The sequence below is a fragment of the Lissotriton vulgaris genome, chromosome 1_1, assembly GCF_964263255.1.
Source record: "Lissotriton vulgaris chromosome 1_1, aLisVul1.2, whole genome shotgun sequence".
Classification (NCBI taxonomy): Eukaryota; Metazoa; Chordata; class Amphibia; order Caudata; family Salamandridae; genus Lissotriton; species Lissotriton vulgaris.
The window spans coordinates 157,202,516-157,219,006 of record NC_141685.1 but is presented as its reverse complement, the minus strand read 5'-3'; positions in this window follow the sequence as shown (position 1 = coordinate 157,219,006).

Below are 16,491 nucleotides of genomic sequence, written 5' to 3'. Positions count from 1 at the left end.
TCGGTGCTAGGAAGGGGCACCGACTGATCCGTCTCCGGCCGCGCTGCCTGCAGCGGAAGCCGAGTTACGTCCCTGTGGTCTGGGGCCGGCTGCCGGCAGGAAGCGCTGAAGCGGCGCGAGTGGCCTGAGGTCTCGGGCAAGGGCCCGGCTCGGCGGTCTAGTTGGGCGGTTACAGAGCTCGTCTCGGCCTGAGGGGAGCCATCTGGTCTGCATCGTGTGGCCCAAAAGTGTAGCGCCGCCAGTTTGGGACTACCACACGCTGTCCTACATCGAGGCTGGCTGCAGGCACCAGTGGTTGGGAAGGTTTGGAGCCGGACCGGAGGACACCTCAGGAAAGCAACCGGGGCTGCGTGGGTCCCGGTTCAAAGACAGTAAGCTAGACGCGGAATCCGACTGTCGGTGAGGCAGTGGGCGGCTGGACGGGCCCAGCACAGCAGGGGCGCACATCAGCGTAGGGGCCCCTGGCAGAAGAGGAGACGGACTGCTGGAGAATCGAGAAGGTGGGACAGAGCAGCCGTGGCGGTGATTTGGCCCCCATGAGTGAACCCTCTCCTGGAAGGCAGGGGTGACCTTCACATGCGTGGGGGCAGATAACGTGCGACACCCCCCCGGGCAGGACAGGAGGCGGGTTGCGGAGAAGGGACGCCTGCGGCCTGCATACACGAGACGGAGCTGCGGCCAGCGGGACAGGGCTGTGTGCGGCAGCAAAACGTGCCACCTGCTGGGGTGCAGGGAAGAGCATAGCGGAGGGAGCGCTTCACAGCCTTGGGCTTGGACCGGTGGAGTGGAGGCCTGCCTGGTGATTTGAAGGCCTGAGCTGCGGGAACCCTAGGGGTGTGCCGAATATCAACAGTGGCTGCAGATGCGATTCTTGGATGGACCGGGGCGTGTTGCGTGCCACAGACTGACCGCATGGGATTATAGCCAACATGAGGCCCTTATACAATACAGCGACGCAATCAAACAAACTGGACAAATACACGGTCCAGATGGGGACGCCACAAGCGGAGAACGCTGCAGGTGACCAATCAGGCGCGAAAGAACCATCGCTGGCCTCCATCATGGCAGCCATACATTCACTTGGCGCCAACTTAGAGGCGAAAATAGACAAGGTCTCCATTGAAGTAAATCTCCCTGGAAACGTACTGACCTGCGGGCGTCGCTCTCTGTGGTTGCTGCTTGCTGACCCCTGCACCGGACCCACGCCTCGCGGCCCCCGCTCCGCGGGTGCCGCTCGAGATCACCGGACCGGATTGCCTGCATCGGGACCCCTGCTGACAAGGGAGTGAAGCCGTATCACATCAAAGGCTGCAGCGGGACTGCGAGGACCAGCAGGCAGTGCGACAATCTGCCACAGCTGGTCCTCTTCCCGCCGCTTCCTCCCTGCAGTAGAAATTAGGGGCAGGACTTGGGTTCTGCGTGCCCCTCCCGGGAAACGTACTGACCTGCGGGCGTCGCTCTCTGTGGTTGCTGCTTGCTGACCCCTGCACCGGACCCACGCCTCGCGGCCCCCGCTCCGCGGGAGCCGCTCGAGATCACCGGACCAGATTGCCTGCATCGGGACCCCTGCTGACAAGGGAGTGAAGCCGTATCACATCAAAGGCTGCAGCGGGACTGCGAGGACCAGCAGGCAGTGCGACAATCTGCCACAGCTGGTCCTCTTCCCGCCGCTTCCTCCCTGCAGTAGAAATTAGGGGCAGGACTTGGGTTCTGCGTGCCCCTCCCGGGAAACGTACTGACCTGCGGGCGTCGCTCTCTGTGGTTGCTGCTTGCTGACCCCTGCACCGGATCCACGCCTCGCGGCCCCCGCTCCGCGGGCGCCGCTCGAGATCACCGGACCGGATTGCCTGCATCGGGACCCCTGCTGACAAGGGAGTGAAGCCGTATCACATCAAAGGCTGCAGCGGGACTGCGAGGACCAGCAGGCAGTGCGACAATCTGCCACAGCTGGTCTTCTTCCCGCCGCTTCCTCCCTGCAGTTGAAATTAGGGGCAGGACTTGGGTTCTGCGTGCCCCTCCCGGGGCGTGGTTTTGCCAGGAAGCGTACATAACTGGACGTCCACACCAGGCCCGCGGGACGCGCGCGGACGCGCACTGGCGAAGACCGGGCAAAGAGCGGGCCGTTAGAGGCCGGCAGAGACCGGACCGGGCCACCCCTCTGACGCTCCCTGTTCCACAGCCCCTATCTACTTAACCCCAAAATGGCGTCCAGGGTTTCAAGGAGTAAATCTGCTCAACAGTGTTCAAGATAGAAGGGTTGTAGGAGCACTCCGAATTTCTCTGAGTTTCTCTATTTATTTACACCGGTGCTGCGATCGTTAAGGGTTGTCAGTCCTGGTTTTGAAAGCTCGTTATGGTGGTGTTGAGTTACCACCCAATCGCGCACTGTTCACGTGGCGCTATGGCGCTTTGTGGAATCTTGTTAAATCAAACTATGTTTTGAACCACTGTTGTCTTGTATTCCACACTTTTATTTTTCTTTTTCTTTAACTCATATTATTTTTCATATGAATCGTGGTTAAATTTTTTTAAAAAAAACGTACATTATACTATTTCATTATTGACATATATTCACTGGACTTATGCATTCCATGTACATCAATTTATACTTGGCACATATAACATAATACTTTTGATCAACACTTTACGAATGAGCCCAATGCATTTCGGCACTCATGTGTGCCTTCATCAGGGGCAGTATCTGATTCTTGGGGTAATGTGTGACCTTAGTCCTGTCCCTCAGTATGGCTCTTTTATCTTAAAAACGTTGTCTCAAGTCTCTGATTAAATGTGCCTCAGGTTTCTGTTCTGGCTTCTTTTATCCCGATCTGAGGTTAACGTGGTGTCCGTTTCAAACGATTCCCGCGCTCCGCTTTACAGTGTTCAAGTACACTGGAAAAATTCTTCCCAAAGGCGAGTGCTCGAGCCAATAAATGCCAGTCAGTTACGGAAACTCACCTGGAGCTGGGATCTGAAAGTGTGACATTGGATCCCGCGGATACTTCTTCTACTGATGTCAGTATGCCTACTCCACTGGAAGCCACCCATTTGTCACTAATGGACAGCATCGATCAGACCATTGAGTCGGTCCTCCAGCAGTTAAGAACTCCATCAATCCCCCAGAGGGATAGTGATTCCCCTCGGCCATCTGGGATCACTGACCACTCTTCTATTCCGGTCAACATGGGAACAGAGTCGCAGGATGTGAGACAGGTTGCCCTTCTCACAGAGCCTGCAAGTAGCGGAGTGGAACAACCACCAAAAAGGAAAAGGTCCAGGAAACCAAAGAGGGCAAAAAGGGCTAAAGTTGATACAATTGAGTTAAATCTGGATGACAGCACAGACATCTCGGCCTCCCCTGAGCTCATTTCACCAGGGTCTAGGTCGGATCACATGGGCTCTCCACTACCCACGGCCTTACCACTGCACCCGGGTCCATTTATATTCGGTGGGGCAACCTCTAACAGCACAGACTTGATAATCAGCTCACTCACAGATACTCTTAAGAACTTGCTGATCCCTATTTCTAACAAACTAGATGCCATAGAGGCTAGACTCAAGGCTATGGAAAACATTCACAAAAGGAACAGCCCTGGGTCAGCTACAAATGCTCCATTAGTTCCCCGGGATCCATCTGGGAACAGACCGTCGTCTTCTGCATTGACCCAGGACCCAAATTCGGACTTGCGCAGCACAAACGGTGCACTTGCCCCCCAAACGCACCCTTTGCCAGCTCCAATGCCTAGGCCCCCTGTTCCGGCCCCCAGGAGATCTAAGCCACTTCCTGCTCCTCAATCTAGGGGAGATGAGAATTCTACCAATGGTCCCACTGGCCACACCACTACCCCCCATGATAGGCGTAGGGTGGTTAATCTGCCCCAGAAGCAGTACCGTACACGGCAATCATGGTGGGAGTACCTGAGCTAACTGGTGACACAAGGGAGCCTCAGGACTCGTTACGCAACAAGGTCATAAGCTGGCTTAGTATCAACAGGCCTCTGCCCCCAAACTTGAAAGGTGAGGTTCTGATGGTCAGGAGGATCCCAAAAGAACAGGGCTGGGGATTGCATTATTGTTAGTTTCAAAAGCCCACATGTCGCCAACTATATTTGTAATTGGCTCGTAAGGCCTGATAAGTCCAACATTGAATTAGTACCCCTCTCACACTTCTACCCAAATGCTTGTAACACGGAGGTGGGGAGGGAGAAGGGGTGGACTAGAGTAGGCTTTGCTGTAGATGGCTCACGTTATAGGCCAAAGCATTACTTACCTCCTGTTCCGGTCAATATCATACATCACAATAGATTTTCCTGCCTAGACCAAGTGGACTGACCACAAACTGGGGAGATTCTACTCAGCCCTGGAAAGATAGTGGGTGAGGCGCTAAGTCGGGTGGGATTGAGTGCTGCCCCTATAACTGAGTCTGGCCCTCAGGATACCGCCAAAGAACAAACGGTTACCCTGGATGATATTCTGGGCCAACAAGGGCTATCACCTAACACTGGGTCTGATCATAGTTTACAAACTGTGGAGATGGAGGTGGATGGTCCACCCATCACCACGGTTTGTAACATTGCTCAGGTAGACTCCTATCCCCCCACAGTCACTGCACCACCTCCTATTGGAGACCAAGGTGCACTACCACAAGATCCAGGGCTGAGAATTCTCTCCTGGAATGTCGCAGGAATCGCAAACAAGGAAGGCACACCGGAGTGGGATCACCTATTAGGTACCAGTGATATCCTCCTTTTGCAGGAAACATGGGCGAGGGAACCCCAAACCAGGAGAGGGTTCGAAATATTTGAAATCCCTGCCAAATGGAGTGGGAGGGGGAGGCCGTCAGGAGGCTTGGCAATCTGGATAGCGAGTCACACTGGGTGCCAGGCGGAAAAGATGCATACGTCTTCGCAGGACATCCAGTGTGTACTGCTCACATGGCCTGGCAAACCATCGTGGGCCATTGTTAATGTCTACTCGCGACCAGTTGCCGCGCCAAATGAATCACCCACCCTAAACGATTTGTCCTCCTTCCTGGGCCAACTGCCAGGAGACTATAAGGTAGTGCTGGGAGGAGACTTTAATTGTCATTTTGAACCCTTGGAAGGTCTACTGGAGGGTGCACTCACTGCTGAGGATGACTACTGGGGGGTACCACCCTCGTCCTCGCCCCACCCTAAAGCCTGGTCCCCTCTAGCAATACAACTCATGTCCCTCACCTTGAACTTCGCACTGAGGGCTTGTAATGGTCGTACCCCTTCCGACACCCCCTCAGTGTGTACTTTCAACAGAAGGGGCCATGAGTCGAGGCTAGATTACATCATGATAGATATCACACTTTGGCCAAAAGTCCTCAACTTTAGGGTAATAAATAGGGCAGATAGTGACCACAACGCCCTCTGCTTAAACATCCAGCAGCCCCTGCCCCTAGCGGGCTTGCCCGCAGATAATGGTGGAGAAGACATGGGGGAGTTGCTTCTTACTACAAATAGGCGTCGGGTTAAGTGGGGAAAGCTCTTGAGCTCAGAAGATGCCTTTAGTAAGTTATACGGTTTGGCACTCCCAAGGCTCATGGAGGTGGATGTGCTTTTAAATGAACCAAGAACCCCAGAATATAATGAGAAACTGGGTAGCATACACCAGGAATTAGTGAGGGACCTGGCAGAGGTATTTCACCCGGCGGTGCCAACCCGGAAGAAAAAGTCCCGTGTTCCCACCTGGTATACCTCCTCCTGCAGGGCAGCCAAATCTGAGCTTATCGCTGCAATTAAGGAGGGGTCAAATAAGGCCAAGGTACGTGACCTCAGGAAGGTGTATAAATCAGTGATGGCAAATGCTAGGAACGAGTGGGACTGGATCCACTGGCATGACCTCCATGATGCCTTAAAAGCTAGAGACTCCAGGAAATTCTGGGCCCTGGTAAATAATGGGATGGGTGAACTTAAAAAAGCAATTGAACCCAACATCGCCCCGCGCTTTGGGAGGCTCACTATGGGGCACTCTATCAAGACACTAATACCTGCCCAGATAGAGCCCTGTTAGTGCCCACATGCACCCAGGACTCAGCCCTGGAACTATCCCTTGGGGAGGTGGAGGCTGCTCTGGAGCACTTATCGTTGGGGAAGGCGACGGGTCTGGATAAGTTACCCGGGGATCTCTTTAGGCATCATCCGGACATCTGGGGTCCGTACCTCCTTATTCTTTTTAATGCCATTCTAGGAGGTATGGCGATCCCCGGTTCTTGGCTGGGGGCAGAGATTGTACCGATTCATAAGAAGGGGTCTACTCTGCTCCCGGCCAACTACAGGCCCATTAGCCTAATAGATGTACCCCAAAAGCTCTTTGCGCGCCTCATTCTTAACCATCTGCTGGATTGGGTGGAGGACAATGACATCATGAGCCCCCTTCAGGCTGGCTTCAGAAAGAACACGTCGACCATGGACCAGATCTTCCACCTCCTCCTCCTTTATTGGAAGACGGTGACGTTAGAGGGGGGAAGACTGTACATGGTCTTCGTGGATCTGAGGTCAGCCTTCGATCTAGTCCCACGAAGGAAATTATGGGAGGTTTTGGAAAAGCTAGGAGTACCCCCTCAGCTACTCAGCATTATAATCAGGTTGCATGAGAAGAACTATGCACAAGTGAGGTGTGGGAGGGATGGTAAGCTCTCGTCCAGATTTCCGGTGAATAGAGGAGTCAGACAGGGCTGCAACCTGGCACCGACCCTGTTCTGTCTTTTCATTAATAGCGTTATACTACATCTTGATAACGTTAAGGACAATGATGCCCCGCTCCTGGCAGGCAGGAGGGTCCCGGCAATAATGTTTGCTGACGATACCCTCCTGCTTTCCAAATCCCCCATGGGAATTCAGAGGATCGTGAACGGTTTTGGCCTTTTCTGTCGCCAACACGGGCTGGAGGTGAACACAGAGAAGACCAAGTTCATGATCTTCAACCCCCCCACCAAAACCAGACCCAATCCAACACTGGGAAAAGTTAGTCTTGAGAGGGTCTCGACCTTCATTTATTTGGGGGTAACACTCCAGGAAAACCTCTCATGGGACTGCCAGATAGCTAGATCCAGGGTAAAATTGTCCCAGTTATCGGGTGCAATATTGAAGGTGGCTAACAAGTCCACCTTTAAGCCTGTAAGCCCGGCCCTGGAAACATATAGGTCCCAAGTCAAGGCAGCAGCCATGTATGGTAGCGAGTTATGGGGCCACAAGGCAGGGAAGGCTTTGGCAGGAGTGGAAAACAGTTTTCTAAGGCGCTTACTTGGTCTCCCGCAAGGCACGCCACTTCTGCCCCTAAGACTAGACTTGGGTCTTCCCTCCATTGCTGAAGATCTTCTGTCAAAACCCGTGAAGTTTTGGCACCGGATTTGGACTACTGACGAACTGTACCATTACAGACAGGACCTTATTCATGTAATGAGCTTGAATGGCAATAATAAAATTCCCTGGCTGGCTTTTATCAAGACGGAATTGCTTAGTATGAACTTGCCAGAACTATGGGATGATCCAGCTCAAGGCTGTCAAAGGATTACCCGTAAAACCCTGGCCCAGATGTATAAGAATAAGAACTTGTCTCATATGGAAAATGCTTATAATAGTGGCACCCTGACGGCACGTTTTATGGAATCCAAAAATTCTTATGTTTTCGAACCTTTTATGGATTTTATCTTTCCTGTCCTGGCGAGGAAATAGTTTGTGCAATGGAGGTTCGGTACACTCCCCACTAAAATATTTACCTGCAAATGGTCCATAGGGGGTGACAAACTCTGCCCATGCTGTAAAGCCCATGATGAAGATGACCTACATATAATGTTTGTATGCCATGCTTACCATAGACCCAGGAAGCACTGGATAGCACCGCTCTGCCGGAACCTGGGCTTCAGGAAGTACCTACAGGCATACAGGGTCATGAAAACCAGTACTCTGGGCCACATTGTGTTTGCTGTATCAAAATTCTTAATGGCAGCGTGGATAATTAGAAAGAAAATGTCCCCCTAAACTGGTACTGTCTTGCACCCTCTATCCCCCGCTGGTCCAGTAGAGACCTTTTATATGTATTAAATTCTCTAATTTAAATGTATGTATTGTATTTTACTGCATCTTTTATGGCCTATATGGCCGAAATAAAGAATTTTTGGAATTGGAATTGGTAAATCTCCTCTGGGTCGACCTCGGGAAAACATCGGAGAAGACGAAAGCCAACGAGGCCGACATCAAGGTGCTACAGAAGTCAACCAAGGCACTGGAACAATGTGTCAACGACCTAGTGCACCAACACTGCCAAGTGGCGTTGCGGCTGGAAGACCAAGAAGGGAGGGCCCGCAGAAGCAATATATGCGTCGTAAGCGTACCGGAGGATTTGGAGGGGCCCAGTGTGGAACTTTTCCTGAAAGACCTGATCCTCAATCACTTGAAGCCTAAACGTCTCTCCAACATATTCACCGTGGAAAGCGCGCACTGTGCACCTATCCCTAAACCCAAACCAGGGGTGCCGACCAGGACCATTATTGCAAAAATCCTGAACTATAGGGATAAAGACGCCATCTTGCAAGCAGCTAGACAGGCCGGGGACATCCGCTACGACAACGCCACGATTAGTTTTTTCCGGACTTTACCCTTCAGGTACAACGAGAGAGGCGCTCCTTTGTAGACGTGAAGGCAGCGCTGAGGGAGAGAGGCATCAAATACATGATGTTTTTTCCTGCCAAGCTCAAGGTTCTTGCTGGAGGCAAATCTTTATTATTTACCTCGCCTGCGGACGTGCAGGACTGGATTGACCGGAAGATGTCGACGGCTTGGGATCAGGCCAGAGGTGGGAGTTGGAGAGACGCACAGGCTGCGTTGCCAGAGTCTGTGGCCAGCAGGTCAGACGTTGATGGACAGAGTCAGAGCTCGTGGAGGTCGAGGTCTGCAAGTCCTCGTTGGGGACGCTTCGAGAGGCGACTGAACATTGAGGGCGACAGACCCGCAACTGTGGACCTCTGCTTACTGTAATGTACCAAGGGTTTGTGGTTTGGGTGTGGGTCATGATTTTTTGAAGGACTTCTGGTTGGAGAGAGGGAGAGACGATGTTGTATGATACAGGGAGGAGGGCCATGCTATTGTTGGCGGCTGTGCTGAAGATCCCCCCTCTCTTTTCCAACTCCGTGACCCAAGTGAGCCTGCGAGGAGCTGCCTTCTCGTCCAAAGGAGTGTAATGCAGACTGAAAATGAATGACTCTTTAGATACATGGAGTGTAGGTTTTTCATGGTACATTGTTACAGTTTACGGGGTGGGCATGGGTGGCGGCTGGAGCTGGAGCCAGCGCACACCCCACTTGCACAAGGTTCATCTGTTGGGAAAAGGGGGTTGTTTTTCTGTTTTATTATTCTCCCGATACCAGATTGGGTAACAGGCGAAAGGCGCTCTGCTAATTGGGGATGTGGGTAGTTCGAGACCTACGGAGCAGGGAAGCAGGGTTGGGGGGGTTGCATTTGTTGGGTGGGAGGGACGAGAGTGAGGGGGGAGAGACAGGGACGGTTGCACATTGGATGGGGAGGGCCGAGGTTGTTAGCAGCACACCACGGCAGGGCACATATTCTGACACAGCAACATAGGACACACAGGAGAGCACTGGTTAGCTACAGGGTCCATGGCTATGAAGTGGGATAGGAGTCTTAAGCTAATTAGCTGGAACGTCAATAGTATGGGGACAAACATAAACGGTGTATCGTGCTGCTCTTTGTGAAGAAACACTTGCCAGACGTAGTCTTAATGCAGGAGATGCACCTGAGGGGGAACACATGCCAGGCACTAAACAGACGGGGATACACACTAACGGCACATGCTGGTTTCACTTCGGGGTCTCGAGGGGTAGGTATTTTGGTGTGACGCACCTTTCCCGTGGTGGTGGAGGTGGATCCCATGAGGCGCTTTGTGGCTATTTCTGGAAAATGGGAGGGCCGTAGACTCATCCTAGTGTCGGTCTATATCCCTCCAGGCCTCCAGACACAATCCTATAGTGACCTGGGAGAGCTCATACTGTCCCTCCCGGAAGGCCTCCTGCTGCTAGGTGGTGACTTCAACGCGGTGGTCTGGGGCAGATAGACAGGCAACCGGTGAGAGATATCGGGTGGGGCAGCGGTGGCTCCACAATCTCCTGGAGGCGTTCGGACTGGTCGATCAATGGCGCCTCCTGCACCCGACACAAAAACAGTACACTTTCCTGTCAGGTCCACACCACACTTTTTCGCGCCTAGATTACCTCCTGGCACCAATGCACCAGGATATGACGATACGTGAAGTCACCCACCTGGCAAGGGGCATCTCGGATCAACCCCCTCTCTGGGTGCATCTTACGCTAGGCGACCGGCAGGTTAGCTGTGTCGCTCCCATTGCCGCGTGGCATTTGAAGGGTGAAGCTATACAGAAGAACGTTACCCACGTGATCGATCGCTACTTTGATGAAAACTTGGGGGTGGTCCTATGGGAGGCCTTCAAGATGGTGGTAAGGGGAGAAGCACTCTAGGCAATAGCGGGACGCCACAAGGAACATGAGACACAACTGCAGACTCTGGAGTCTGAGTTGCATACCCTTGAGGACACTGCGCACTGCACTGGGAGCCTAGACACGATACACCGGCTCCAATTGAAGGCCACAGAGTACAGGGACCCTGCTACAGACGCAGCCAGGACATTGGCGAGGGACAGAGAAGGGAGGCTTTATGATCAGGAGATAAGGCGGGCAAACTTATAGCGTGGTTGGATAGGAAGCAACAGGCTCAGAAGGTGGTCGCTGAGTTGCAGATGGCTACGGGAACGGTTCTAACGGACCCGCAAGATATAGTCAGGGAGTTTGCGTCATACTATCAACAGGTTTACGCTCGGAGAGCCGCAATGACGGAAAGTGATTCGGCGGCCTTCTTGGAGGATATTGTCCTCCCATCCCTCTCCGAGGACAAAAAAGAGACTCTAGAAGCACCCCTGGTGGTGGAAGAAATAGTGAAGGCCATCAATGAACTTCGCCCTGGGAAGGCCCTAGGGCCCAATGGGCTACCAGTGGAGCTCTATAAGCTCAAACCAAACGGCCTGGGTGAGCACCTCAAGCGGATGTTTGAGGAAAGTAGGAGGCTAGGTAGTCTGCCCCATGACCAGCGGATAGCCACAATCCTGGCAATCCCCAAGGTGGGGAAGCCTAAAGAGTTCTGTGCCTCCTATAGACCGATATCATTGCTCAACGTGGAACCAAAACTCTTGGCCAAGGTTTTGGGCAACAGGATCAGACTGGTCCTCCATACACTGGTGCATCCAGACCAATCGAGCTTTATGCCTCACCGCAATACAGCGTTGAATCAACGATGCCTCCATGGGGTGCTGGGCTGCTGCCACCGGCTACGGAGAGAGGCAGTGGTGGTGTCATTAGATGCGACCATGGCTCTCGATACCCTAGAGTGGCCGTACATGATGACAGTACTTCGAAAGATAGGGTTCGGCCCTAGCTTCATTAGCTGGGTACAGGTCCTTTATGCAGATCCGTTAGCTCAGGTCGTGGTCAACAACAAACTTTCAGAGGCCTTCAGTTTAGGGAGGGGGGCACAACAGGGATGCCCCCTCTCACCCCTGCTATTTGCTTTGGCCCTTGAATCATTGGCAGCGTGGGTGAGGCAGACCCCCTCACTGCAGGGGATACGATGGGCAGACGGCTAGGAGGATAGGATCTCGCTTTACGCTTACGACATCCTCCTGTACCTCACGAAGCCACAAGAGTCCCTAGCGGCAGCACTAGACATCTTCCGGAGGTTTGGGGAGTACTCTGGTTACACTATTAACTGGGGGAAATCTCTCATTTATGTTTTGCGTGGACCCCCCCCCCCGCAGACACCTGCCGATTGCCCGATCCAAATAGCCAGCGACGTGTTCACATACCTAGACATTTACATATCCAAAGACCGTGCTGCACGTTACGAGCAAAACCTTTTGCCTCCCCTGCGGCAGCTCCAAAGAGACGTAGCGGTCTGGAAGAACCTCCCACGATCGCTACTAAGCCGGGCCGCCCTATTTAGAATGATGGCGCTGCCAAGATTCCTTTATGTCCTCCAGAATCGCCCGGACCTAGTCCCGAATAAATACTTTGCCGCTTTGAGGCAACCCAAAGGGACCTTCCCTGGGCGTGTACGCCCCGCATCTCCCTCCAGAAGCTAACTCTGGGCTGGTTTGATGGGGGGATAGCATTACCTGACATCAGGAAATATTACTGGGCGGCGCATCTGTCGGCCATCAATCAGGGGACCTACTGTGCAGGTAATGACCCTGGGTACGAGATGGACAAATCGCTCCTTCCACTTCGAGGCGGCTCTTTACTCCAGACAGGGAAGGTACTGATTGACGGGGCCGACCAAACACTCTGTCCAGCTGTGGCACATAGTTCAGAAGAAACTGGGCTGGGTGGGCAAACTTACCCAGGCAACCCCACTGTGGGCCTCTGAGAGGCTAGGCACACTTAGCAGCACGAAGGGCTTTAGGAACTGGGACTTAATAGGCATTTCTCGGGTCAAGGACTTATGGGGCCCGCGGGAGTGCTCACATTTGACACCCTTCAACGCACATATGATCTGGCTCAGACAGAACACTTCCAATACATGCAAGTCCGACATGCACTACAGGCCAATATTCCTCCTGGGACGCAGCTCCCAGAGTCCTCGCCACTAGAAGACAGACTGCTAGATGGCCACCTCCCGGAAAAGGCCATATCGCTCACATACAAAAAACTCATTAACCATACCCCTGACCCACTGTGGGCCCTTAAAGAGAAGTGGGAGGCAGACGGACTGGAAATTGACGACGAAGAATGGCGCGAGGCGCTAGCGTCCCTAAAAGAGATAGCAATACCAGCCAAGTTGCGACTCATTCAATTAAAAGTCCTACACAGAGTGTATATTTCTGGTACCCGGCTGGTCCTGCTGGGCCGCAGCGATGACGGACTGTGCCGAAGACGGTGCGGGGAGGTGGGAACCTTTCTACACATATTGTGGGAATGCCGGGAGGTGCAAGTTTACTGGGCATAGGTGCTTGATTGTATGAGAGATATGTGGGGGTGAAATTGCAGCCTGAAGTGAAGAGGTGCCTCCATAACATCTGGGAACCCTCTGACCTTCCTGCAAAGGGCAAAATATGGGCCACGCTGGGTCTGGCAATAGTAAAAAGAAACATCGCAAGACTATGGGGTGCGGCCACACCACCAACACTGGGGGCCTGGCAGAAAGATATAGACTGGAATATGGTGCAGGAAAAGACGGTATATGTGTCTAGAGGCTGTCTGAGGAAATGGGTTGCTGTATGGGCTAAATGATATGAGTACAGAGGCAACATCTGTAAACCCCCCATGATCAGGACTGTTGTCCAGTTAATTGATTAATGTATAGAAGAATGTATGAACTGGATCTACTTTCATGATGCTTATTGAAACGTCAAACTATTTAATCCATGTGTCTTCCTGGAAATGTACTATTGCTAATGATAATATGCTAATATGTGCTTGTGCTGTAGTGATTATGAGCTTTCTTTATTTTGAAAATAAAAAGAATTAAAAAAAAAAACATAGTACGTACATCATACATAATGTGACTGCCCCTCCCTTCTTGTTGACATCTCCAGGAGTTCCTTCTATCTCGTGGCTGAAGTGAAAAAGGTTTTCACACATTATGCTTGTGTCTGTGGCATTTCCTTAAGCGCAGAGAGGAAAGCCTCATGTTTAATGCATTGTTTGGGCTCTGAGGGACAAGAATTCTTTGAACACCTTCCTGAACTCTCTGATAGTGACTCTGCCATTCTTAATGAATACGAGATCTGCTTCTAAAAGTTGGACTTGCACCACCTCCCCAAAGTGAGTACTGTCCTTGAACCAGATCTTTTTAGGAGAAGGATGCAATGGCAGGATGAGTCAGTCAAACAGTACATCACTACCTTGCGCAAATTGGCTTCCACATGCAATTTTGGTGCATCTTAGAGGAGCAGTTAAGATATCAGTTCATGTTGGGATGTGCCCTCGACAAAACGAGAGACACCCTGTGGCAAAAAGAAAAGCCATCGCTTCAAGAAGTGCTGACCATAGCCAAAAGTCACTAGCATTCAAGAGCGTGTGTTGATATTATACGCAAAGACATTTCAGGTGAAGGAAGGAGAACATTGATGTCAAGGTGCTGGTGGATAGATTTGTTGAACCCAAATCGAGCACCACTTCAAAACCCTTTAACACAAAAAAATTTCAGGTGAAGTACTTTAGGTGTGGCAACCCTGGCCATATGGCCCACTTTAAAGACCGCCCAGGCTGGAAGGCCATGTGAAAAACTTGTGAGAGAAAAGGTCACGTCTCAAAAAGCTGCAGAACGGGCAACAAGCATACAAAAGTCATGGAAGTTGAACTTTATGAAGAAGAATTGGAAGGAATCAATATTCCCCACAGGGATGCTAGTGATGGCCCTCAGTATCTAGTTTTTGACTGCTGTTCGACTCTGTGGCCAAGATAACTCTAGTCCCAAAAACATTTTATGAGCGTAATTTGCTGGGCAAAGTCACCCTGTTGAAGCCAGACATTAGACTGATAGGTTAAGGTGGGGTGACTATTGAGTTTCTGGGTTATTTCTGGGGCATGATTGACTTAAAAGGGAGAGCCTTGCCTGGTAAAATCTATGTCTTGATGAAAGGGGATTCGCTCATAAGTTGGTTCAATCAGCATGATCTACATATCTGCCTTTATCACAATGAGATCTGTCTGCATAAAAGAATTACCACCAGTTAGGGTTGTTAGTAATGCTAATCGAGACTGGATCAAGGAATTCCCTGAAGTCTTTGCTGGTGAGCTGGGTGTGTCAACTATGTACATCGGATAAAGGTCAAATCTAATGCTGTTCCAAAAACAGCTAAGGTTAGGAATGCACCTCTGTTAGTAGGGGACTGCATAAAAGTTGAATTAGACAATCTCTTAGCCAAGGGCATCATTCAAGAAGTTGAAGCAACGGAGTGGGTCTCTCCTGTTGTTATGGCCCGCAAGCCAATGGGGAAGCCAGGCTCTGTGTCGGCTCGAGGGAGCTCAACAAAGCAGTTATTGTTGATCATTACCCTTTACCCAACATAACTAAAATGCTGGATTCTCTTGAAGGACAAGTGGTCCTTAGTATATAGGAATAAGAAAAGACAGAAATACTGTATAGACCACAATGGGCTACTATATGGTTCTCAATTCCATGTCCAGCCGGGCAAGGAATGTTTATTGATTTGATAGATTGTTGGATTTAGAAATACAACACATAACCCAAAACAGTAGGGTTATAGTAGGGCACAGTCCTGTGCCGTACGTGGGGAAAAAAAGGAAAGTAGGTGAAAGAAATATCCGGTAATCACCCGGTAATGCTGAATTTTAACTTCACAGAATTAAAATCTCCTTAGAGGGTTCATGACTGATAAAGTCTATCTTTTACCAACAGCAACGCAATTAATGCGTGCAGAAAATCGAGGCACCGGCACATTGTATGCATAACTCCGGCGCACCATTTACAAAATTGTAAAGTAATCAAAAGGTAATACGGTATTCTGACTTAATGTATTACACTTAAAGTCTCCCTTTACCAATGAATGACTCGGTCAATTCTGTATTTAACAGTGACGCCATGACTGAATAAGGAACCCCGGTACCTGCACTGAGCCCGCAAGCATCGTTTCAAATTTTGCCCCGTATTAAAGGGATAACCTAGAAATGGTAAATTGATACACCTGGCCCTCTCAGACCGCCAATACTGCCAAAATGTTCACTAAAGTAATTCATTATTCCCAACAGAACAACGCTAGGCGGTCCCAATATTCAGGCCACTCCATTTAAAGAGATCTTTTTCTGACAATAACTTGGTAGGTCCCCTGCCACTGGTTACTAAATTATTATCAGGGATACCCTTATAGCACGGCAACGTCCCCTCACCAAACCTTCACTTTCACTCCGCATCACATCCTGACCACGGCATCACGCCTCACTACCTCGGCGCAAAATATTAGAACTTGTATCACTTACATGCGCCATTCTTATCCTAGAGATTGTCACCATCAGAAAGCTGTTTAGACCTGGACTGTTCACATAATGTTCAACTCCACAGTAGCATTAATCTAAAAAAAAAAGGATTACACAGAATGCTCACGCCTTATGGCCACACCTGCCACTGCGATTCTGAATACTGTAACGGCAAAGCAAGTGCTGACTATTACCTGCCTTATATCGAAATTGACTACATGTATGTCTTTGTTTTTTTCCCCCTTGCTTTTTTCCATAACAGGCGTTTAAAAAGCTCTATTCAGGAAAATTATTCTCATGTCCTGAAGATGATCCCTCTATAACCGACCTTGGGATCGGAACGTCAACTCCTTCTAGAGTAATTCATACATGTGACCCTATTGTATTATTGTTTGTATGAGTAACTCCAGGATACACTGTCAATGTAAATCCATATCAGTGAC